General features: G+C 51.3%; 2 pseudogenes; one reads left to right on the top strand and one right to left on the bottom strand.

Moving 5' to 3' along the window:
- Positions 1 to 67: 67 nt before the first annotated feature.
- Positions 68 to 17,262, bottom strand: LOC119467919 (annotated as a pseudogene).
- Positions 17,263 to 17,911: 649 nt separating this feature from the next.
- Positions 17,912 to 24,820, top strand: LOC119467918 (annotated as a pseudogene).
- The last annotated feature ends 1,149 nt before the right edge of the window (positions 24,821 to 25,969 follow it).

Raw genomic sequence — 25,969 nt, 5'->3', positions numbered from 1 at the left:
TGGCCGTGTGGAAAACCGTGGTTTAAGGCCAGTCTGGGGCTCCCAGACCTGGCCAGGATGCCCCCAGGCCACCTGTCCTTCTGCTTTGACTCACTGTCCCTTGGCAGATGGCCTGATGCTTGGGGCTGGCCCAAAGACACCTCAGGAAGGTTTGCTTCCCACTCTACAGATGGTCCGATTATCCAGAGGTTTCAGGGATGTCTATCTGCCTTCTGGAGATGGACAGGGGCCTTAAGACTTCGGTTGAGAACAGGATGCTCTGTCTCTGACTGTCTGGGGCAGGGATGGCCTCCAGCTGCAGGAAGTACGGCAGCACCTGGACCTGCCGGAAAGGGTGGGAAAGAGGAGGGAGGCTCAGAGGGTGCTCACAGCTGGTGATCTTTAGTCCCTAGTCCAGCTCAGGTGCTGGGGCCTCTGCTGCTGCCATGAAGCCTTTACAGTGAGACGGGGAGTTGGGGGTGCGGATGCAGACAAGGCATGACTTGGGGGGTTATTTTAGAGGTGCACAGGGCCTTGCTCTGTCACCCAGGCTGGAATACAGTGGCTCCATCATGGATCACTGCAGCCTCTAACGGCTAGGCTCAAGCCATCCTCCCGTGTCAGCCTCCCCAGTAGCTAGACTACAGGTGTGTGCCACAAAGCCTGACTCATTTTTCTTTTTCTCTTTTCTAGAGCTGGGGTTTGCTGCATTGTCCAGAGTGGTTTCAAACACCTGGGTTCAGTTGGCCTGCTGTGGTCTCTCAAAGTGCTGGGACTACAGGCATGAGCCTCCACATCCGAACACTCGGGGCGGTTTTAAGTCCCTAGCAAGGGGGTGCTGGTGCAGGACCAAGAGGTGGCCTGGGCCCCCCCAACACTCTCATCCATGCAGACCTGGGCAAGTGTCTCTCTCTGAATCTCAGGCACCACCACAGACAATGCAAGTAGGGAGCTGGGCAGGGCAGGACTGGGGGTGTGGCAGGCAGAGGCCACCTCTGTCAGGTCGGGGTGGCATGGGCTGGATGGAGCCTGTCTTCCCACACGTGGGTCATGACCTCCAAGGACCAGCTGTCGGTCATGGTGATGGGCGGCTGGGATTGGCAGAAAGCTCACTCTCCTTCTGTGAGGCTTGAGCAGTGTGGTGCCAAAGACCATGGGGAGGTTGTGCACGGACTTTTATTGACTGCCTTTTTCTTACCACCCTGTCGAGGACCGAAGCAGAGGGTGCTGTTTCTACGCCACCACCCGGAAGGAGGCAGAGGGGCTGGGCCATGCTGGAGTCCTCAAGGAGGGAGCGACCTCGACCCTGGCTGTGCTGCAAGCTGATTCCAGCCCTGGTACTTGTGGGTCTCAGTGGCCCAGGACGAGGGGTTAGCTCTGGGCTGGTGGGGAGGTGTCCTCCACGGTCGGGAAGTGAGGGAGTTGGGGGGTTCAAGTGCACTGCTGGCCTTGGCCAAAGCTCTGAGCTCTTTGTGAAGCCACAGTGCAGAGGGGGGAGCAGGGCAAAGAGGAGAGGCTGGGGCGGGGGTGGCAGTGGCGCTGGTCCCCAGAGGCAGCGAGAGGCAGTAGATGGGCTGGGGGAAAAGGTCCTCGGTACTGGGGGTCTGATGTGAGCAGGGGGGCACCCTGTGGCCTGGGTTTCTGCAGCCCTCCCTGGGCGGCCATGAGAGAGCCGGGCTACCTTTTCATGTGGTCCCGAAGGAAAAGGAAGGTGAGCAGCTTGGCCTCCAGCGGGGACAAGGGCAGGGTAAGCATGAAGTTCTCCTTTGCAGCGGGGTCTGAAATTCCTGCAGAAGTCTGTGGGTTACTCCTCATGGTCACAACGAGCTGGAGACCTCTCCCGAGGTGGTGACATGGAGCACCCAGGACACGTGTTCCTGAACAGCCCAGGCTTGTCATCATCCTCACTCCCACAGCGCTGGCCCCCAATGAGGACCCTGTGAAGGGCGCCAGTGTGGGGTATGAGCCACCTGAATGCCTTTTCTCTGCCTCACAGGGGTCAGCAGCAGCTGGAGAACAGCAGCAGGAGGTGGCGTGAGAGCAGTGGCTCATGGGCAGAGCTGCCTGTGGGAAACTGTGGCTGCCACCCCCTCCCGAGGGCAGCCCAGAGTAGTGGAGGCTCAGCATAAAATGAAAAAGGGAAGTGAGGGACACAAGGAGGTGGGAGGTGGGTGGCCCCAGCCCCACAAACTATGCAGAGACCCTCTCTTCACCCTAGACTCCACAGGGGCACCTCAGGCTGGTAGAGCAGGTCCTCTGTGCATGGGCCCAGGAGGCAGACCTGCCCTAAGGGTCATGCAGAGGGCATAGGGCCACACGCACCAGTGCCCTGCTAAGACATCAGCCTCCAGGTTGACTCAGGGTCAGGCCAGATTTGATCCTGTGCTTGACTGGGCCAGGACCCGTAGCTAGAGCACCTGGGGACCCTCGTTCAGCCCTGGTCTGCGGGAAGGGGGACAGCAGACTTTAGGACCCCACAGCACAGCAGTGCTGAGCATTTTACTCTCTTGGTCTCCTTGAGGAATAGGACAAGAGTCCTCTGGGAACAGACGAGGACTTACACGACAGCCTCGGTTCTGTCCCCCGCTTTCTGAGCTTGGTTAAAACACTGACCATGGCAGAAAGGACACAGCTTGGGTTCCCACACCTCACTTTCCACAGCCCCCAATGGCAGCAGTGCACATGGAGCCGCCTCCTATGACGCCCCGCCCTCCAGTGCTCACCGATGCCCTCATCGAAGTTGCTTAGAACTTGTCAGTGAGGAGGGGCTCGGGCAGCTCACAGAAGTAGAGCTTCAGCGTGCCTGCAATGGCGTGTACGTCCATCTCACTCATCACCATCGACACGTCCCTGTTATCTGCAAAGAACATGGAAGTGCTGCCGCCTCCTTGAGGATCCTGAGTGGGTCTCCAGCCATCCTTGCCTTGGCTAAAGCACCGTCCCTGCCACGCTGGCCATTGTCCTTCGGGTCCCTCCCTGGCTTTGAGCCGCTCATGTTCCTCCTCCCAAGAGCTGTGCGTGGTTCTGTGTCTGTGTAGAGATGATGGAGGGGCGTGTGCATCCCCATATTTCTCCCCTGCTTGGCCCAATGTGACGTTCAGGAGGAGGCCAGTGTGGCAGGACTCAGAGCCTGCATGGGAATCGGGTGGCTCTGCCCTGATCATAGCAACCACCCCTGTACCAGTCTTCTGACAGCAGGAAGGCTGTGGGAGAACCCGATGGGCTTCAGTGTTTGAACCAGTGTCTTCCTTTGGATCCGGTTGGCCACTGGAGCTGACCTCCCACCACAGGCCAGGTCCATCCTGTGCCCCCAGAGGGACTGAAACTATCACACGGCCCACCCAGGGGTGCTGAGCATTCTAGGGGTCCTGGTCTGGGTGGCTGGTGTGTGTCCCAAAGAAATATCAGAGGCACAAAGTCCTATTGCTTTGAAGTTGTTGGACAAGGACACTCTGGGTTCTCAGTGCTCTCCCCTGGTGTTTGGGGCAGGTCCAGGTCCTTCATACCCCGTGAGGGGTGGTGAGATGGAGGTGGAGATGGTGCAGCCCCGGCCTGAGCTGGGCCCCATCAGTGCCCTCTGCCGCCACATCCTCACACTGGACAGTAGACAGAACACACTGAGTCCCAGGCTTCCCCACCTTATGTCCACCCTCAATGCAGGAAGGCCAAGGCCCCCCAGCAGCCCCTGGTCCACCAAGCAAGCGGCATGGGTGGGTAGGATGGTTCAAGAACTGGCTTCTACAGAAATTCCTTCTACAATTCTTGTCTTCTGTTTCTTAAAAATAATAAAACAGTAAATGAAGAAAAGACACAGTGAAGAATGTGACGTGACCCGGCCATGGAGCGCTGTGAGATCTCATCGTGGACACTGACGCCCACACCACCATCACGACCCGATCCAGCTAGTGACAAAGGCTGCCTTCGGTGCCTGGGTGTCCGTGGGCACTCCAGACATGCAGTAGATGCCCACCTCCTTCATGCTGTGATGCTTGATCTACTCCACACATTGGTGCAAGACAAAGGGCAACTTGGACCTCTGTCTCCTGTGGGAAAAGGAAATGTTCTCAGTGTCTTGACAGCCCTGCTTGAGCTGCAGCACAGGAGACCTGCCCTTATCTGCACACCCAGAGTGGGGCTGAGGAGGGTGACGAAGGTGCCCAGGTCTAGGGCTGCACGCAGAGCCTTGTGCATGCCTGCCCTCCCTCTGCAAGCTCAGTCCTCGTTGCATGTACTTTCTTAGGACCTTTCTAAGAGGCTGAAGCATCCAGACCCCCGGCGAGTCACACATGATCATTCGGGGAGGCTCAGGAGGCCTAAGTCAAGTCAGCACAGGAAGGGCATCTGAAAGATTCCAGGCCTGGGGTTAGCAGCATCTGCTCCCAGCTGGGAGATCAGACCCGGTGTTGGTCCTGCCACCCAGGTGCTGTGTGAGAGGAGAATTCCCTGACCCCTGCCACGGGCCCAGGCCTTAGGACACATTGGACAAATGAATGAAGTGCTGTCTCAGAACCACTGCTCCAAGTCCTGCGAAGCTTCGTGCTTTTCTCCTCTGACTCTTGGCAATGAACAATTTCAATACCCCCACACAGGACACTAGAGTAAGAACACTTCAAAGATAAAAGGCAGTGCTGTGCTGAGACCTTAACCTTAGTTCTGTTTTGCAACTGGACTTAGGAGCACATAAAGCTGCTTCTCAAGCCGCCCTTATTAGCAGTGCCTATGTGGGGGAGCTGCTGATGGGGTCCTCGCTGCTCATGCCCAGAACTCTCCAGAGTGCTCTGCAAGTGGCTGCCGTACAGTCGCGGGCGGGCAGTGGGGTTCAGACACAGAAAGGATTCCAGTGTGTGACGGATGGCGGCCTGGCCCACATGACCAGGAAGTTCAGGGGCCCAGCCGGATTCCATCCTGGGAAAGCAAAGAATTCTCAGAAGATGTGGTCTGTGTCTGCAAGAACTGCTCTCAAACCAACAAACTGGCTTCTCTCGGCAGCTGACTCCAGACAAAGGGACAGGGTTACGACCATTCAACAGAAGTCTGGGACCATGACAAATCCCAGGTGAGGGCAGAAAACCTGCACTCAGGCAGCTCCCGGAGCCAGACTACCGCTTCCAAGCAAGGCGACAAGGACATTCCTGACCTGGTGTTGAGTAAACACAGGAGATAGCTAAACTGTTCCCTGGGGTCTGACCTCACTGTGCAGTGACCATGCACAGAGAGGAGACCCACACACGCTCTGTCCTGCAGAAATAGATGAAGGCACAGGCACCCTCGCTGGGTAAGCCGAAGCCCCTTCCCTCTCACTTAGCGACCACAGCAATCTTGACTCCGAAGATCCCTGTCTGTATTCGGGACAACATCGTCTGCAAGCTAATCTCCCTGCTGGTGAACTTGACCGAGAGCTTTACTTCAATGACAGTGGAGAGAAGGGGCACAGTCCTCTAATCCTCCTGGTCCTCAAGTCCAGGTTCCCAAGGCCCCCTGTGGGGGTCTCGTCAAATATTTCAAACCTCAAGGCATACAGAGTTCTCAGCCTCAGGTGGGGCCGGCCCTCGGCGAAGCCCCTAGTCTGCTTCAGCGAGGCCAGGATTGTTGAAGATGGTGTCAAGGACTGGCTTCTGCAGAGCCACCTCCTAAAATCCCCATTGCTTCTCTTGCTTACTTGCCGCTTCTTCTTCCTCTTCTTCCTCTTCCTCCTCCTCCTCTTCCTCTTCCTCTTCCCCTTCTTCTTCTTCTCTTCCTCTTCCTCTTCTTCTTCTCCTTCTTCTTCTTCTTCTTCCTTCTTTCTCCTTTCTTCTTTCTTCTTCCTCTTCGTCTTCCTCTTCTTCTTCTTTTAAAGATAAAGAAATTTGCAATGATTCCCAGGCTGAACTCGATCTTTTGGGTTCCAGTGATTCTCCTGGCTCAGCCTCCAAAGTAGCTGAAACTATAGGTGCACTGTACCAGGCTTTCTCTTTCTTAGTAACAATTAAAATTAAATAGGAAAGACAGAAAAATATAAGAAAAAGCCCAGAATCATCAATATTAATATTTCACCATACATACCCAGGCCTTTTTGAGTGTGTCATGCTTTAAATGGCTACACATTTCCAGGGTACCTAAAGACAACTGAGGGTTCTCCATTTCTTCAGCCAGACCCGAGGTCCCCAAGTGGAAGCCCCACCTGCCCTGGTGGTGCCATCAGACCTCTGTGTGAGGAGGGATGCTCAGGGCCTGACTGGCACCTGCATCCCAGCCAGTGAATGAAGATTCCTGTGCACGGCTATTCTGCTCTTTGGGGCCCTCCCTCCTCCAGCCAGGCTCCCTTTCAGATGATGGCTTAGGCTTAGTTAGCCACTTCTTAGTGATTTGAGATGAACGGAAACCACCCTATCCTTCTGGGGAAAGTCAGGACCAGGAGAGTCCCATACACATGTACCCCATTCATGGCGATGATGGTGGATTGCCAGTATCTGTCCTGCAGGGCCTGTGGGTCCAGATGAAAGCACCAGTCCTGATTGGCAGAGGCCCTGGGGTCTGTGCAGAGGCCCCAAGGGGAAGCAGCCCTCACCCACCACTTCTCTAGCTCTTAGTCAGAGGTAGAGTCCTAACTGCAGCCAGCACCTCCATCCAGAGGCCAAGAGAGGTGAAGGAGGAGACCTGCCAGACACCTCTGGAATCCAGGGCCCCACTATTCCCAGAACCCTGCTGCCTGGGGCCTCCACCCTCTCCTTCCTCTGCCCCTCCCAGTTGGGAGCTGAGGCTCAGGCTGGCAGGCATTCTCCAGCCCGCTCCCATTACCACGGCTGCTATGTGGAGCTCAGTGAAAGGCGAGTTGTTCAGCAGCATATTCAGTAGCAACTCCTGGGGGACTGGCACCCACGGCTGCTGTCTGGGGAACTGTGGACACTGTTCTCCCCCTGCACGATGAACAGCTTGTGGCAGGAGGGGCCTGCAGGCCATGCCAGTCCCATGGTTGAGAATCAGGCTCAGAAGGACCCAGAGCCAAGCCCTAAATCAAACAGCTGGTGAGGGGACTGGGAGGAAGCCCCTCTGTGACCCCTACAAAGCACTGTCCAGGCAGCTAGCCTATAGAAACTTGTCCTTTAATGTCACCTGAACACAGTCTTTGCTGGTAAAAAACACCCTGACTGTCACGCCCAAGCCACATGTCCCCCGTCCATGAAGGCTCTGTCTCCCACTTCATGGGGAGCACAAGCTCTATGTCAGCAGTTCCTGGGTACACTGAGTCCACGGGCTGGGCTTGGTGAATGAGCTGCAGCTGGGGTGGGGGAGGGATCTTGTTAAAAATACACCTGAAGAGAACTAGACTCATAATCGGGGTGGGAACCGGGATTTGCACTAGAAACCCCAGGTGGTTCTGGGGTGAAGCCAGGTCAGAAAGCCACCGTCTGACTCCATACAAGGCCACTGCATCTGGGCTTGCGTTTCCATCCCTTGTTTCGGGGGATGCTTCATTTCAGCCACAACGCAAGCTGCCTAAGAGCAGGGACCACACTCATGATGTCTGCACACATTCAAGTGTGTGCACATACACATACACACATACGACGGTGCTGAGCACAGCACCAGGCCTGCAGAGGGGCTGAGGATGGGCATCATATCCATTGCAAGGGACCCTAGAGGCCACAGCCACCTGGACCTTCTGCAGATGAAGTGGCTAGAAAATGAGGAGAAGCTCTGGAGCAGGTGAAGGAGCCCAGCCAGCTGCTCCTACTTCACAGGTGTGTGCACCTGGGCCTCCCTCCCTGCGCCTGATCAGCACAAAGGTTCACCACAGGCACACCAGGGGGGTGACCTCTCCTCACCTCTTCTTCTAGGTCCTACTGGTTAATGTTTTTTAAGGATCCGGAATGTATATCCAGATTTGCACAATAAAGCACAGGCTGGTAGGACGTCCCCCACCAGGGGTTATGTGGTCACAGGCTCTCATTCTGCATGTAGCCCTGAAGATTTTCACAGGTCACATTCCAGACCTTGGGGACCCCACCCTGAGAAGCAGCCTCTGTGAGCAGGGACCTGTCAGTCACAAGCCACATACAAAAAGGAATCTCTCAAGTGGCACTTTCCCCAAGAGTGAGCCCTAAGCAGAGGCAGGAGAGGATAACATGAGAAATGGGGAAAGAGTGTACTTTCTCTGAAAAGAGAGAGTTTAATACCACTGCTGGGAGTTTTAAAAAATTAAAGCCATGCCGGTGATATCAGCACTTTGGGAGGCCTAGTCAGGAGGATCACTAGAGCCTATGAGTTTGAGAACATCCTGGCCAACATAGTGAGATCTTGTCTCAGTTTAAAAACATTTTTTTTTTTTAAACTAGCCAAGCATGGTGGCATGTGCCTGCAGTCCCAGCTACTTGGGAAGCTGAGTTGGGAGCACTGCTCCATCCTGGAAGGTGGAGGCTGCTGTGAGTCAAGATGGTGCCATTGTATTCCAGCCTGGGCAACCGAGTGAGAGACCCTGGCTTCAATGAACTAACTAGCTACCTGGAAACACAGAAACATTTTAAGCAAGAGACATTCTTCCCTTTTCCTCAAAGAACAGCCGTCACTGGGCCACTCTCTCCTTGAAAATCCAGAACTGGCAGAAGCAGCCAACAAGCAACCCAGAGTGCAGGTAAGCAAAGAGTCAGAAAGGGAAGCTGTCCAGACCTCAGGCAGCTGCCCCTCTGAGCCCACCTGGAACCACAGCCCACGTGCTGGCCTGCTAATGAAATAATAATGAAAACTACTCATATCTAACAAGAGAATTAGACATCCAGGTACAGGAGACAAATATCCCCAAAGAATGCAATGCAAAGGGTCTTTGCCATGGTAAACTACAGTCAGACCATCTAAAGTCCATGTGAAAATGCAAAGATTAAAACCACCAAAAGAAAAGCATCTAGTCACCTGTAAAGCAACTCCATCAGATGAAGAGGGAATTTCTCAGTCAAAACCTTACTGACCAGAAGAAAGTATAATGAAACATTAACGTACTGAGAAAAGTTAGTCAAGAATGGTATTTCCAACAAGGTTACCCTTTCCATAAATAAAGGAGAAACAAAGTCTTTCCTAGAAAAGCAAATACTGAGGCAATTCACCATGACTGAATCGGCCTTACAAAAAGTGCTGCAGGAAGTCCAAAATGTGGAATTTGAACTTAAGAGTGGTGATTTAGCATAAGTGCAGGAAAAGATTTTTAAGTAGCAAAGTATTCAAGAGGTGTCATGGCTGCTTGTAACAGCCTAACTCAGATGTGGGAGCAGAGAAGTAACTTAAATATCAAATTTGTATTTAAACAGGATGCAGAGCATAAAAGTTTGGAAAAATTTCAGCCAGGCCATGTGGCAGAGAAAGAAAAAGCTTTTTTTTTTTTTTTTTTTTTTTTGAGAGAGAGAAACTCAAGCAGGCTGTGGAGCAATAACTTGCTGAGATTTCTGTAACTAAAAAGGAGCCAAGTGCTGATAGCAAAGGCAATGGCGAAAAGGCCTTGAAGGCATGTCAGAAAACTCAGAAGCAGCCCTTCCCATCCCAGGCCCTGAGGCCTAGAATGAATGTAATGTCTCCTGGACCAGGCTAATGGCCCCACTGCCCTGTGCAGCCTTGGGTCACTGCTCCCCGCATGCTGGCAGCTCTGACTCCAGCCTCCGCACAAATGGTCCCAGATGTAGCTAGAGCCTCCACTACTCTGGAGGCTGCAAGCCTCAAGCCTTGGCGTTTTCCGTGCGGTGTTTAGCCTGCAGTGCACAGAGTGCAAGTGTGACGCAGACTTGGCAGCCACCGCCTAGATTTCAGGAATGTGTGGGAAAGCCAGGGTGTCCAGGTAGAAGCCTGCTGCAGGGACAGAGCCTTCACAGAGAATGTCTTTTGAGCCAGAGTGGAGGGGAAATGTGGGCTTGGAATCCTTACACAGAGTCCCCAGTGGGGCACGTCTAGTGGTGCTGTGGGAAGGGGTCACCATCCTCTAGACCCCAGAATGGTAAAGCCACTGACAGCTTGCACCCACCCTGCACCTGGAAAACATGCAGCTTTGTTCTTTTTGCTTAGCATTGTCTTGGCTATACGGGCTCTTTTTTGGTTGCATGTGAATTTTAAAGTAGTTTTTCCTAATCTTGTGAAGAAAGTCAATGGCAGCTTGGTTTGAATAACATTGAGTCTATAAATTACTTTTGTCAGTGTACCCATTTCCATGATATTGATTCTTCCTATTCATGAGCATGGAATGTTTTTCCATGCATTTGTGTCCCGTCTCACTTCCTTGAGCTGTGGTTTGTAGTGCCCCTTGAAGAGGTCCTTTGTAAGTTTTATTCCACGCCCCTTGTGGTTGTATTCCTAGGTATTTTATTCTCTTTGGAGCAATTGTGGATGAGAGTTCACTCATTATTTGACTCTCTCCGTGTCTATTGTTGGTGTATAGGAATGCTTGTGATTTCTGCACATTGATTTTGTATCCTGAGACTTCACTGAAGTTGCTTATTAGCCTAAGGGGTTTGAGGGCTGAGATGATGGGGTTTTCTAAATATACAATTATGTCATCTGCAAACAGAGACAATTTGAAGTCCTCTCTTACTATTTGGATATCTTTGTTTCTTTCTCTTGCCTGATTGCCCTGGCCAGAACTTCCAATACTATGTTGAATAGGAGCGGTGAGAGAGGGCATCCATGTCTTGTGGTGGTTTTCAAAGGGAATGCTTCCAGCTTTTGCCCATTAAGTATGATATTGGCTATGGGTTTGTCATAAATAGCTCTTATTGTTTTGAGACATGTTTCATCAATACCTAGGTTATTGAGTGTTTTTAGCATGAAGGGGTGTTGAATTTTAATGAGGGTCTTTTCTGCATCTTTTGAGATAATCATGTGGTTTTTGTCATTGGCTCTGTTCACGTGGAGGATTAGGTTTATTGATTTGTGTATGTTGAACCGGCCTTGCATCCCAGGGATGAAGCCAACTTGATCATTGTGGGTAAGCTTTTTGATGGGCTGCTGGGTTTGGTTTGCCCGTATTTTGCTGATGATTTTCACATTGAAGTTCACCAGGGATATTGGCCTGAACTTTTTTGTTTCCGTTGTGTCTCTGCCAGGTTTTGGTATCAGGATGACGCTGGCTTCACAAAATGAGTTAGGGAGGAGTCCCTCTTTTTCTATTGTTTGGAATAGCTTCCATACAATTGCTCCTCTTTGTACCTCTGGTATAATTCAGCTGTGAATCTGTCTGGTCCTGGGCTTTTTTTGTTGTTGTTGGTAGGCTATTAATTACTGCTTCAATTTCAGAACTTGTTACTAGTCTATTCAGGAATTTGACTTCTTCCTGGTTTAGTCTTGGGTGGGTCAATATGTCCAGGAATTTACCCATTTCTTCTAGATTTTCTAGTTTATTTGCATAGAGCTATGTATGGTATTCTCTGATGATTGTTTGTATTTCTGTGGGATCAGCGGTGATATACCATTTGTCATCTTTTATGGTGTCTATTTTCTTATTCGTCTGGCTAGTGGTCTATCTATCTATTTTGTTAATGTTTTCAAAATACCAGCTACTGGAACCACTGATTTTTTGAAGGGTTTTTTGTGTCTTTATCTCCTTCACTTCTGCTCTGATCTTAGTTATTTCTTGTCTTCTGCTAGCTTTTGAATTTGTTTGTTCTTGATTCTCTAGTTCTTTTAATTATGATGTCGGGGTGTCAATTTTAGACCTTTCCCACTTTCTCCTGTGGGGATTTAGTGCTATAAATTTCTCTCTAAATATTGCTTTAGCTGTTTCCCAGAGATTCTGGTATGTTGTGTCTTTGTTCTCATTGGTTTGAAAGAACTGATTTATTTCTACCTTAATTTAGTTATTTACTCAGTAGTCATTCAGGAGCAGGTTGTTCAGTTTCCATGTAGTCATGCGGTTTTAAGTGAGTTTCTTGATCCTCAGTTCTAATTTGATTGCACTGTGGTCTGACAGACTATTTATTATGATTTCTATTCTTTTGCATTTGCATTTGCTGAGGAGTGTTTTACTTCCAATTATGTGGTCAATTCTAGAATAAGTGCTATGTGGTGCTGAGAAGAATGTATATTTCTGTTGATTTGGGGTGAAGAGTTATGTAGATGTCTATTAGGTCCACTTGGTCCAGAGCTGAGTTTAAGTCCTGAATATCCTTATTAATTTTCTATGTCTTTGATCTGTCTAATATTGACAGTGTGGTGTTAAAGTCTTGACTATTATTGTGTGGGAGTCTCAAGCCTCTTTGCAGGTCTCTATGAGCTTGCTTTATGCATCTGGGTCCTCCTGTATTGAGTACATATATATTTAGGATAGTTAGCTTTTCTTGTCGCATTGATCCTTTTACCATTATGTAATGCCCTTCTTTGTGTGTGTGTGTGTGTGTTTTGCATGTTTGTTGGTTTAAAGTCTGTTTCATCATAGACTAGAACTGCAAACCCTTTTTTTTTTTTTTCTTGCTTTTCATTTGCTTGGTAAATATTCCTCCATCCCTTTATTTTGAGCCTATATGTGTCTTTGCTAGTGAAACAGGTCTCCTGAATGCAACACACTGATAGGTCTTGACTCTTTATCTAATTTGCCAGTCTGTGTCTTTTAATTGGGGGACTTAGCAGATTTACACTTAAGGTTAATATTGTTATGTGTTAATTTGATCCTGTCATCATGATGCTAGCTGGTGATTTTGCACATTAGTTGATGCAGTTTCTTCACAGTGTTGTTGGTCTTTATATTTTGGTATGTTTTGCAGTGGCTGATACCAGTTTTTCCTTTCCATATTTAGTGCTTCCTTCAGGGGCTCTTGTAAGGCAGGTCTGGTGGTGACAAAATCTCTCAGCATTTGCTTGTCTGTAAAGGATTTTAATTCTCCTTCACTTATGAAGCTTAGTTTGGCTGAGGTAAAATTCTGGGTTGAGGCCGGGCATGTTGGCACATGCCTATAATCCTAGCACTTTGGAAGGCCAAGGTATGTGGAGCACCTGAGGTCAGGAGTTTGAGACCAGCCTGGCCAAAAGAGTGAAACCCTGTTTCTACTAAAAAACTACAAAATATTAGCTGGGCATGGTGGCAGGCAACTGTAATCCCAACTACTTGGGAGGCTGAAGCAGGGAAATCACTTGATCCTGGGAGACAGAGGTTACAGTGAGCTGAGATCACACCACTGCACTTTAGCCTGGGGGACAGAGCAAGACTCTGTCTCAAAATAAAAAATAAATAAATAAAATTTTAAAAAAATAATATCTGAGTTGAAAATTTTTTTCTTTAAGAATGTTGAATATCGGCCCCTACTCTCTCCTGGCTAGTAGGGTTTCTGCAGAGAGATATGCCGTTAGTCTGATGGGCTTCCCTTTGTAGGTACCTGACCATTCTCTCTGGATGCCTTTAACATTTTTTCCTTAGTTTCAACCTTGATGAATTGATGATTATGTGTCTTGGGGTTGCTTTTCTTGAGGAGTATCTTAGTGGAGTTCTCTGTACTTCCTGAATTTGAGTGTTGGCTTGTCTTGCTAGCTTGGGGAAGTTCTCTTGGATAATATCCTGAAGTGTGTTTTCCAACTTGATTCCATCCTCTCCATCACTTTCAGGTACACCAATCAATCATAGGTTTGTTCTTTTCACATAGTCCCATATTTCTTGGAGGCTTTGTATATTCCTTTTCATTCTTTTTTCTCTACTCTTGTCTTCAGCTTTAGTTCGTTAATTTGGTCTTTAATCTCTGATATCCTTTCTTCTGCTATTTGGCTATTAATACTTGTATATGCTTCATGAAGTTCTCACGCTGTGTTTTTCAACTTCATCAAGTCACTTATTTTCTTCTCGAAACTGGTTATTATAGTTAGCAGTTCCTTTATCCTTTCGTCAAGAGTCTTATCTTCCTTGCATTTATTAAGAACATGCTCCATTAGCTTGGAGGAGTTTGTTATTACCCACCTTTTGAAGCCTACTTCTGTCAATTCATCAAACTCATTCTTCATCCAGTTTTGTGCCCTTCCTGGCAAGGAGTTGTGATCCTTTGGCAGAGAGGAGGTATTCTGGTTTTTGGGATTTTCAGCATTCTTGTGCTGCTTTTTTCCCACCTTTGTGGATTTATCTACCTTTGATCTTTGATGCCGATTACCTTTGGATGGGGTGTTCGTGTGGGTGTCCCTTTTATTGATTTTGTTGTTATTGCTTTCTGTTTGTTAGTTTTCCTTTTAACAGTTAAGCCCCTCTTCTTCAGGTCTGCTGGAATTTGCTGGAGGTGGACTCCAGACTCTATTTGTTTGAGTATCACCAGCGGAGACGGCAAAACAGCAAATTTGCTGCTTGCTCCATCCTCTGGAAGCTTCATCCCAGAGGGGCACCTGCCAGAGGCCAACTGGAGCTCTCCTGTATGAAGTGTCTGTTGACCTGTGCTGTGAGTTTTCTCCCAGTCAGGATGCATGGGGGTCAGGGACCTACTTGAGGAGGCAGTCTGTCCCTTAGCAGAGCTCCAGTGCTGTGCTGGGAGATCTGCTGCTTTTTTCAGAGCCGGCAGGCAAGAATGTTTGTCTTCTGAAGCTGCACCCACAATTGCCCCTTCCCCTGGGTGCTCTGTCCCAGGGAGATGAAAGTTTTGTCTATAAGCCCCTGACTGAGGCTGCTGCCTTTCTTTCAAAGATGACTTGCCCAGTGAGGAGGAATCTAGAGAGGCAGTCTGGCCACAGAGCCTTTGCTGTACTGTGGTGGGTTCCGCCCAGTCTGAATTTCACAGCGACTTCATTTACACTGTGCGGGGAAAATAGCCTACTCAAGATTCATTAATGGTGGACACCTTTCCTGCCAACAAGCTTGAGTGTTGCAGGTTGACTTCAGACTGCTGTGCTGGCAGTGAGGATTTCAAGCCAGTGGATCTTAGCTTGCTGGGCTGGGATGGGACCCGCTGAGCAAGACCACTTGGCTCCTTGGCTTCAACCCCCTTTCCAGGGGAGTGAATGGTTCTCTCTCATTGGAGTTGCAGGCACAACTGGGGTATGAAAAAAAATCCTACAGCAAGCTCGTTGTCTGCCCAAAGAGCGGCCCAGTTTTGTGTTTGAATCCTAGGGCCCTGGTGGTGTTGGCACTTAAGGAAATCTCCTGGTCTGTGGGTTGTAGAAACTGGGGAAAAAGTGTAGTGTATGGGCATGAGGGACAGTCCTTCACGGCATAGTGCCTCATGGCTTCCCTTGGCTAGGGGAGAGAGTTCCCCAGCCCCTTGCACTTCCTGGTAAGGACATGCCCCACCCTGCTTCTACTCGCCCTCCGTGTGCTGCACTCACTGTCTAACAAGTCCCAATGAGATGAACGAGAGACTTCAGCTGGAAATGCCGAAATTACCTGCCTTTTGTGTTACTCTTGCTGTGAGATGCAGACATTACAGTCTTTCTAGGCCTCAGGGCCTGGGATGGGAAGGGCTGCTTCTGAGTTTTCTGACATGCCTTCAAGGCCTTTTCGCCATTGCCTTTGCTATCAGCACTTGGCTCCTTTTTAGTTACAGAAATCTCAGCAAGTTATTGCTCCACAGCCTGCTTGAGTTTCTCTCTCTCAAAAAAAAAAAAAAAAAAAAAAAAAAAAGCGTTTTCTTTCTCTGCCACATGGCCTGGCTGAAATTTTTCCAAACTTTTATGCTCTGCATCCTGTTTAAATACAAATTTGATATTTAAGTTACTTCTCTGCTCCCACATCTGAGTTAGGCTGTTACAAGCAGCCAGGACACCTCTTGAATACTTTGCTACTTAAAAATCTTTTCTTGCACTTATGCTAAATCACCACTCTTAAGTTCAAATTCCACATTTTGGACTTCCTGCAGCACTTTCTGTAAGGCCGATTCAGTCATGGTGAATTGCCTCAGTATTTGCATTTCTAGGAAAGACTTTGTTTCTCCTTTATTTATGGAAAGGGTAACCTTGTTGGAAATACCATTCTTGACTAACTTTTCTCAGTATGTTAATGTTTCATTATACTTTCTTCTGGTCAGTAAGATTTTGACTGAGAAATTCCCTCTACATCTGATGGAGTTGCTTTACAGGTGACTAGATGCTTTTCTTTTGGTGGTTTTAATCTTTGCATTTTCACATGGACTTTAGATGGTCTGAGTGTAGTTTACCAAGGCAAAGACCCTTTGCATTGCATTCTTTGGGGATATTTGTCTCCTGTACCTGGATGTCTAATTCTCTTGTTAGATATGAGTAGTTTTCATTATTATTTCATTAACAGGCCAGCACGTGGGCTGTGGTTCCAGGTGGGCTCAGAGGGGCAGCTGCCTGAGGTCTGGACAGCTTCCCTTTCTGACTCTTTGCTTACCTGCACTCTGGGTTGCTTGTTGGCTGCTTCTGCCAGTTCTGGGTTTTCAAGGGGAGAGTGGTCCAGTGACGGCTGTTCTTTGTGGAAAAGGGAAGAATGTCTCTTGCTTAAAATGTTTCTGTGTTTCCAGGTAGCTAGTTAGTTCATTGAAGCCAGGGTCTCTCACTCGGTTGCCCAGGCTGGAATACAATGGCACCATCTTGACTCACAGCAGCCTCCACCTTCCAGGATGGAGCAGTGCTCCCAACTCAGCTTCCCAAGTAGCTGGGACTGCAGGCACATGCCACCATGCTTGGCTAGTTTAAAAAAAAAAAATGTTTTTAAACTGAGACAAGATCTCACTATGTTGGCCAGGATGTTCTCAAACTCATAGGCTCTAGTGATCCTCCTGACTAGGCCTCCCAAAGTGCTGATATCACCGGCATGGTTTTAATTTTTTAAAACTCCCAGCAGTGGTATTAAACTCTCTCTTTTCAGAGAAAGTGCACTCTTTCCCCATTTCTCATGTTATCCTCTCCTGCCTCTGCTTAGGGCTCACTCTTGGGGAAAGTGCCACTTGAGAGATTCCTTTTTGTATGTGGCTTGTGACTGACAGGTCCCTGCTCACAGAGGCTGCTTCTCAGGGTGGGGTCCCCAAGGTGTGGAATGTGACCTGTGAAAATCTTCAGGGCTACATGCAGAATGAGAGCCTGTGACCACATAACCCCTGGTGGGGGACGTCCTACCAGCCTGTGCTTTATTGTGCAAATCTGGATATACATTCCGGATCCTTAAAAAACATTAACCAGTAGGACCTAGAAGAAGAGGTGAGGAGAGGTCAGCCCCAGGTGTGCCTGTGGTGAGCCTTTGTGCTGATCAGGCGCAGGGAGGGAGGCCCAGGTGCACACACCTATGAAGTAGGAGCAGCTGGCTGGGCTTCTTCACCTGCTCCAGAGCTTCTCCTCACTTTCTAGCCACTTCATCTGCAGAAGGCCCAGGTGGCTGTGGCCTCTAGGGTCCCTTGCAATGGATATGATGCCCATCCTCAGGCCCTCTGCAGGCCTGGTGCTATGCTCAGCACCTTCGTATGTGTGTATGTGTATGTGCACACACGTGAATGTGTGCAGACATCATGAGTGTGGTCCCTGCTCTTAGGCAGCTTGCGTTGTGGCTGAAATGAAGCATCCCCCGAAACAAGGGATGGAAACGCAAGCCCAGATGCAGTGGCCTTGTATGGAGTCAGATGGTGGCTTTCTGACCTGGCTTCACCCCAGAACCACCTGGGGTTTCTAGTGCAAATCCCGGTTCCCACCCCGATTATGAGTCTAGTTCTCTTCAGGTGTATTTTTAACAAGATCCCTCCCCGACCCCAGCTGTAGCTCATTCACCAAGCCCAGCCCGTGGACTCAGTGTACCCAGGAACTGCTGACATAGAGCTTGTGCTCCCCATGAAGTGGGAGACAGAGCCTTCATGGACGGGGGATATGTGGCTTGGGCGTGACAGTCAGGGTGTTTTTTACCAGCAAAGATTGTGTTCAGGTGACATTAAAGGACAAGTTTCTATAGGCTAGCTGCCTGGACAGTGCTTTGTAGGGGTCACAGAGGGGCTTCCTCCCGGTCCCCTTACCAGCTGTTTGATTTAGGGCTTGGCTCTGGGTCCTTCTGGGCCTGATTCTCAACCATGGGACTGGCATGGCCTGCAGGCCCCTCCTGCCACAAGCTGTTCATCGTGCAGGGGGAGAACAGTGTCCACAGTTCCCCAGACAGCAGCCGTGGGTGCCAGTCCCCCAGGAGTTGCTACTGAATTTGCTGCTGAACAACTCGCCTTTCACTGAGCTCCACATAGCAGCCGTGGTAATGGGAGCGGGCTGGAGAATGCCTGCCAGCCTGAGCCTCAGCTCCCAACTGGGAGGGGCAGAGGAAGGAGGGGGTGGAGGCCCCAGGCAGCAGGGTTCTGGGAATAGTGGGGCCCTGGATTCCAGAGGTGTCTGGCAGGTCTCCTCTTTACTCCACCTCTCTTGGCCTCTGGATGGAGGTGCTGGCCGCAGTTAGGACTCTACCTCTGACTAAGAGCGCTAGAGAAGTGGTGGGTGAGGGCTGCTTCCCCTTGGGGCCTCTGCACAGACCCCAGGGCCTCTGCCAATCAGGACTGGTGCTTTCATCTGGACCCACAGGCCCTGCAGGACAGATACTGGCAATCCACCATCATCGCCATGAATGGGGTACATGTGTATGGGACTCTCCTGGTCCTGACTTTCCCCAGAAGGATAGGGTGGTTTCCGTTCATCTCAAATCACTAAGAAGTGGCTAACTAAGCCTAAGCCATCATCTGAAAGGGAGCCTGGCTGGAGGAGGGAGGGCCCCAAAGAGCAGAATAGCCGTGCACAGGAATCTTCATTCACTGGCTGGGATGCAGGTGCCAGTTGGGCCCTGAGCATCCCTCCTCACACAGAGGTCTGATGGCACCACCAGGGCAGGTGGGGCTTCCACTTGGGGACCTCGGGTCTGGCTGAAGAAATGGAGAACCCTCAGTTGTCTTTAGGTACCCTGGAAATGTGTAGCCATTTAAAGCATGACACACTCAAAAAGGCCTGGGTATGTATGGTGAAATATTAATATTGATGATTCTTGGCTTTTTCTTATATTTTTCTGTCTTTCCTATTTAATTTTAATTGTTACTAAGAAAGAGAAAGCCTGGTACAGTGCACCTATAGTTTCAGCTACTTTGGAGGCTGAGCCAGGAGAATCACTGAAACCCAAAAGATCGAGTTCAGCCTGGGAAACATTGCAAATTTCTTTATCTTTAAAAGAAGAAGAAGAGGAAGAGGAAGAAGAAAGAAGAAAGAAGCATAAGAAGAAGAAGAAGAGGAGAAGGAAGAAAAAGAAGGGAAGAAGTGAAGGGGAAGAGGAAGAGGAGGAGGAAGAGGAAGAGGAAGAAGAAAGAAGAAAGAAGCATAAGAAGAAGAAGAAGAGGAGAAGGAAGAAAAAGAAGGGAAGAAGTGAAGGGGAAGAGGAAGAGGAGGAGGAAGAGGAAGAGGAAGAAGAAGCGGCAAGTAAGCAAGAGAAGCAATGGGGATTTTAGGAGGTGGCTCTGCAGAAGCCAGTCTTTGACACCATCTTCAACAATCCTGGCCTCGCTGAAGCAGACTAGGGGCTTCGCCGAGGGCCGGCCCCACCTGAGGCTGAGAACTCTGTATGCCTTGAGGTTTGAAATATTTGACGAGACCCCCACAGGGGGCCTTGGGAACCTGGACTTGAGGACCAGGAGGATTAGAGGACTGTGCCCCTTCTCTCCACTGTTATTGAAGTAAAGCTCTCGGTCAAGTTCACCAGCAGGGAGATTAGCTTGCAGACTATGTTGTCCCGAATACAGACAGGGATCTTCGGAGTCAAGATTGCTGTGGTCGCCAAGTGAGAGGGAAGAGGCTTCGGCTTACCCAGTGAGGGTGGCTGTGCCTTCATCTATTTCTGCAGGACAGAGCGTGTGTGGGTCTCCTCTCTGTGCGTGGTCACTGCACAGTGAGGTCAGACCCCAGGGAACAGTTTAGCTACCTCCTGTGTTTACTCAACACCAGGTCAGGAATGTCCTTGTCACCTTGCTTGGAAGCAGTAGTCTGGCTCCGGGAGCTGCCTGAGTGCAGGTTTTCTGCCCTCACCTGGGATTTGTCATGGTCCCAGGCTCCTGTTGAATGGTCATAACCCTGCCCCTTTGTCTGGAGTCAGCTGCCAAGAGAAGCCAGTTTGTTGGTTTGAGAGCAGTTCTTGCAGACACAGACCACATCTTCTGAGAATTCTTTGCTTCCCCAGGATGGAATCCGGCTGGGCCCCTGAACATCCTGGTCAAGTGGGCTAGGCCGCCATCCGTCACACACTGGAATCCTTTCGGTGTCTGAACCCCACTCCCCACCCGCGACTGTACGGCAGCCACTTGCAGAGCACTCTGGAGAGTTCTGGACATGAGCAGCGAGGACCCCATCAGCAGCTCCCCCACATAGGCACTGCTAATAAGGGCGGCTTGAGAAGCAGCTTTATGTGCTCCTAAGTCCAGTTGCAAAACAGAACTAAGGTTAAGGTCTCAGCACAGCACTGCCTTTTATCTTTGAAGTGTTCTTACTCTAGTGTCCTGTGTGGGGGTATTGAAATTGTTCATTGCCAAGAGTCAGAGGAGAAAAGCACGAAGCTTCGCAGGACTTGGAGCAGTGGTTCTGAGACAGCACTTCATTCATTTGTCCAATGTGTCCTAAGGCCTGGGCCCGTGGCAGGGGTCAGGGAATTCTCCTCTCACACAGTACCTGGGTGGCAGGACCAACACCGGGTCTGATCTCCCAGCTGGGAGCAGAGGCTGCTAACCCCAGGCCTGGAAACTTTCAGATGCCCTTCCTGTGCTGACTTGACTTAGGCCTCCTGAGCCTCCCCGAATGATCATGTGTGACTTGCCGGGGGTCTGGATGCTTCAGCCTCTTAGAAAGGTCCTGAGAAAGTACATGCAACGAGGACTGAGCTTGCAGAGAGAGGGCAGGCATGCACAAGGCTCTGCGTGCAGCCCCAGACCTGGGCACCTTCGTCACCCTCCTCAGCCCCACTCTGGGTGTGCAGATAAGGGCAGGTCTCCTGTGCTGCAGCTCAAGCAGGGCTGTCAAGACACTGAGAACATTTCCTTTTCCCACAGGAGACAGAGGTCCGAGTTGCCCTTTGTCTTGCACCAATGTGTGGAGTAGATCAAGCATCACAGCATGAAGGAGGTGGGCATCTACTGCGTGTCTGGAGTGCCCACGGACATCCAGGCACTGACGGCAGCCTTTGTCACTAGCTGGATCGGGTCGTGATGGTGGTGTGGGCGTCAGTGTCCACGATGAGATCTCACAGCGCTCCATGGCCGGGTCACGTCACATTCTTCACTGTGTCTTTTCTTCATTTACTGTTTTATTATTTTTAAGAAACAGAAGACAAGAATTGTAGAAGGAATTTCTGTAGAAGCCAGTTCTTGAACCATCCTACCCACCCATGCCGCTTGCTTGGTGGACCAGGGGCTGCTGGGGGGCCTTGGCCTTCCTGCATTGAGGGTGGACATAAGGTGGGGAAGCCTGGGACTCAGTGTGTTCTGTCTACTGTCTAGTGTGAGGATGTGGCGGCAGAGGGCACTGATGGGGCCCAGCTCAGGCCGGGGCTGCACCATCTCCACCTCCATCTCACCACCCCTCACGGGGTATGAAGGACCTGGACCTGCCCCAAACACCAGGGGAGAGCACTGAGAACCCAGAGTGTCCTTGTCCAGCAACTTCAAAGCAATAGGACTTTGTGCCTCTGATATTTCTTTGGGACACACACCAGCCACCCAGACCAGGACCCCTAGAATGCTCAGCACCCCTGGGTGGGCCGTGTGATAGTTTCAGTCCCTCTGGGGGCACAGGATGGACCTGGCCTGTGGTGGGAGGTCAGCTCCAGTGGCCAACTGGATCCAAAGGAAGACACTGGTTCAAACACTGAAGCCCATCGGGTTCTCCCACAGCCTTCCTGCTGTCAGAAGACTGGTACAGGGGTGGTTGCTATGATCAGGGCAGAGCCACCCGATTCCCATGCAGGCTCTGAGTCCTGCCGCACTGGCCTCCTCCTGGATGTCACATTGGGCCAAGCAGGGGAGAAATATGGGGATGCACACGCCCCTCCATCATCTCTACACAGACACAGAACCACGCACAGCTCTTGGGAGGAGGAACATGAGCGGCTCAAAGCCAGGGAGGGACCCGCAGGACAATGGCCAGCGTGGCAGGGACGGTGCTTTAGCCAAGGCAAGGATGGCTGGAGACCCACTCGGGATCCTCAAGGAGGCGGCAGCACTTCCATGTTCTTTGCAGATAACAGGGACGTGTCGATGGTGATGAGTGAGATGGACGTACACGCCATTGCAGACATGCTGAAGTTCTACTTCTGTGAGCTGCCCGAGCCCCTCCTCACTGACAAGTTCTAAGCAACTTCGATGAGGGCATCGGTGAGCACTGGAGGGCTTGGCATCATAGGAGGCGGCTCCATGTGCGCTGCTGCCATTGGGGGCTGTGGAAAGTGAGGTGTGGGGAACGCAAGCTGTGTCCTTTCTGCCATGGTCAGTGTTTTAACCAAGCTCAGAAAGCGGGGGTCAGAACCGAGGCTGTCGTGTAAGTCCTCGTCTGTTCCCAGAGGACTCTTGTCCTATTCCTCAAGGAGACCAAGAGAGTAAAATGCTCAGCACTGCTGTGCTGTGGGGTCCTAAAGTCTGCTGTCCCCCTTCCCGCAGACCAGGGCTGAACGAGGGTCCCCAGGTGCTCTAGCTACAGGTCCTGGCCCAGTCAAGCACAGGATCAAATCTGGCCTGACCCTGAGTCAACCTGGAGGCTGATGTCTAAGCAGGGCACTGGTTTGTGTGGCCCTATGCCCTCTGCATGACCCTTAGGGCAGGTCTCCCTCCTGGGCCCATGCACAGAGGACCTTCTCTACCAGCCTGAGGTGCCCCTGTGGAGTCTAGGTGAAGAGAGGGTCTCTGCATAGTTTGTGGGGCTGGGGCCACCCACCTCCCACCTCCTTGTGTCCCTCACTCCCCTTTTTCATTTTATGCTGAACCTGCACTACTCTGGGCTGCCCTCAGGAGGGGGTGGCAGCCGCAGTTTCCCACTGCTCTCACGCCACCTCCTGCTGCTGTTCTCCAGCTGCTGCTGACCCCTGTGAGGCAGAGAAAAGGCATTCAGGTGGCTCATACCCCACACTGGCGCCCTTCACAGGGTCCTCATTGGGGGCCAGCGCTGTGGGAGTGAGGATGATGACGAGCCTGGGCTGTTCAGGAACACGTGTCCCGGGTGCTCCATGTCACCACCTCGGGAGAGGTCTCCAGCTCGTTGTGACCATGAGGAGTAACCCACAGACTTCTGCAGGAATTTCAGACCCCGCTGCAAAGGAGAACTCCATGCTTACCCTGCCCTTGTCCCCGCTGGAGGCCAAGCTGCTCATCTTCCTTTTCCTTCGGGACCACCTGAAAAGGTAGCCCGGCTCTCTCATGGCCGCCCAGGGAGGGCTGCAGAAACTCAGGCCACAGGGTGCCCCCCTGCTCACATCAGACCCCCAGTACCGAGGACCTTTTCCCCCAACCCATCTACCGTCCCTCGCTGCCTCTGGGGACCAGCGCCACTGCCACCCCCGCCCCAGCCTCTCCTCTTTGCCCTGCTCCCCACTCTGCACTGTGGCTTCACAAAGAGCTCAGAGCTTTGGCCAAGGCCAGCAGTGCACTTGAACCCCCCAACTCCCTCACTTCCCGACCGTGGAGGACACCTCCCCACCAGCCCAGAGCTAATCCCTCGTCCTGGGCCACTGAGACCCACAAGTACCAGGGCTGGAATCAGCTTGCAGCACAGCCAGGGTCGAGGTCGCTCCCTCCCTGAGGACTCCAGCACGGCCCAGCCCCTCTGCCTCCTTCTGGGTGGTGGCGTAGAAACAGGACCCTCTGCTTCGGTCCTCGACAGGGTGGTAAGAAAAAGGCAGTCAATAAAAGTCCGTGCACAACCTGGCCATGGTCTTTGGCCCCACACTGCTCAAGCCTCACAGAAGGAGAGTGAGCTTTCTGCCAATCCCAGCCGCCCATCACCATGACTGACAGCTGGTCCTTGGAGGTCTTGACCCACGTGTGGGAAGACAGGCTCCATCCAGCCCATGCCGCCCCGACCTGATAGAGGTGGCCTCTACCTGCCACACCCCCAGTCCTGCCCTGCCCGGCTCCCTACTTGCATTGTCTGTGGTGGTGCCTGAGATTCAGAGAGAGACACTTGCCCAGGTCTGCATGGATGAGAGTGTTGGGGGGGCCCAGGCCACCTCTTGGTCCTGCACCAGCACCCCCTTGCTAGGGACTTAAAACCGCCCCGAGTGTTCGGATGTGGAGGCTCATGCCTGTAGTCCCAGCACTTTGGGAGACCGCAGCAGGCCAACTGAACCCAGGTGTTTGAGACCACTCTGGACAATGCAGGAAACCCCATCTCTAGAAAAGAGAAAAAGAAAAATGAGTCAGGCTTTGTGTCACACACCTGTAGTCTAGCTACTGGGGAGGCTGACACGGGAGGATGGCTTGAGCCTAGCCGTTAGAGGCTGCAGTGATCCATGATGGAGCCACTGTATTCCAGCCTGGGTGACAGAGCAAGGCCCTGTGCACCTCTAAAATAACCCCCCAAGTCATGCCTTGTCTGCATCCGCACCCCCAACTCCCCGTCTCACTGTAAAGGCTTCATGGCAGCAGCAGAGGCCCCAGCACCTGAGCTGGACTAGGGGCTAAAGATCACCAGCTGTGAGCACCCTCTGAGCCTCCCTCCTCTTTCCCACTCTTTCCGGCAGGTCCAGGTGCTGCCGTACTTCCTGCAGCTGGAGGCCATCCCTGCCCCAGACAGTCAGAGACAGAGCATCCTGTTCTCAACCGAAGTCTTAAGGCCCCTGTCCATCTCCAGAAGGCAGATAGACATCCCTGAAACCTCTGGATAATCGGACCATCTGTAGAGTGGGAAGCAAACCTTCCTGAGGTGTCTTTGGGCCAGCCCCAAGCATCAGGCCATCTGCCAAGGGACAGTGAGACAAAGCAGAAGGACAGGTGGCCGGGGGGCATCCTGGCCAGGTCTGGGAGCCCCAGACTGGCCTTAAACCGCGGTTTTCCACATGGCCACCGGACGGCACCCCAAGCCAGTGCTTCTCAGAATCTGGGCCAGGCCCTGGGGGACAGGGTGAAGGGAGTGGTTTTTAGGAACTTATCAGAGTTTAAAAGATTCCTCCTGGATCACTTCTCGAGAAGTGCCCTCTCCGAGGAGACGGGAACATGACGGGATCCCCACACTGTTGTATCTTGAATAAACTCTGCTGCTTCATCCTCTGGGATCATGGCCCTGTCCCTGTGTGGGAGGGGCCTCTTCCATTCCCTGACTTAGAAACCACACTGCATTTAGAAAAGAATTGAGAGGCTAAGTCAGCACTGGGTAATGTTTTTACTCCATCACGGCTTTCTTTTTTCTTCTTTCCAGGACTTTTGTGCAGAAATGGATCTTTTCTTACTGTGTTTGTCCTTTTTGGAAGGCAGCTCCAGGAGGCCTATGAAATGTTGGGGGACTGGACACCAGGGGAGGGAGTCCCAGGCTGTGCACTTTAGGGTTCCTCCTCCAGGGAGAGCAACCTCATCCCTGATCCTGACCTCCCTCCAGCGCACGCTTTCCTGTTTGGCTTCCACAGGCCAGGACTTCTCAGGCTTCCCTCTGCCCACACCCTCCCTGCTCCAAGTGTCCCCGGCACAGTTGGCTTCATTTTTCTCTCCACTCAGGGAACTTGCTCAACTTTTGTAAAAGTCCCCACTTAGTGGTAGAAGCTTGCTGATGGCATGTTTGAAAACTTTGATTCAAATAGCCTTTTAATACTTGAATATTTTAAGTTTTATACATAGTTCCTAATTTTTTTCCTAACAGATTCAGACACCTAATAAGATCCTGGAATGACAGCATTTTGTCTTCCTCTAAGTGCCTGGCTCTGCTCTTCTCAGGAGTGGGTTCTGAAGTCTCTGGACTACAGGATATTCAGAGGGTCAGGAAGGAGCCAGGCCTAGGGACGAGGGGCGGGGGGACAGCCTCCCTCCCCGAGCAGGCAGAGGCACAGGACCACCCTCCGCCCCCTCTGCCAGCACCTGTGTGGGAGCCCTGGCATCCTTTGTAACCCTGCATGACCACGAGGCTGAAAGAAAACAGAAGCGTGGAGGCTGCCACT

This window comes from Cebus imitator, unplaced genomic scaffold (assembly GCF_001604975.1).
Source record: "Cebus imitator isolate Cc_AM_T3 unplaced genomic scaffold, Cebus_imitator-1.0 Scaffold352, whole genome shotgun sequence".
Lineage (NCBI taxonomy): Eukaryota > Metazoa > Chordata > Mammalia > Primates > Cebidae > Cebus > Cebus imitator.
Note: the sequence above shows the minus strand (reverse complement) of the source record. Positions and strands in the feature narration are given on the sequence as shown.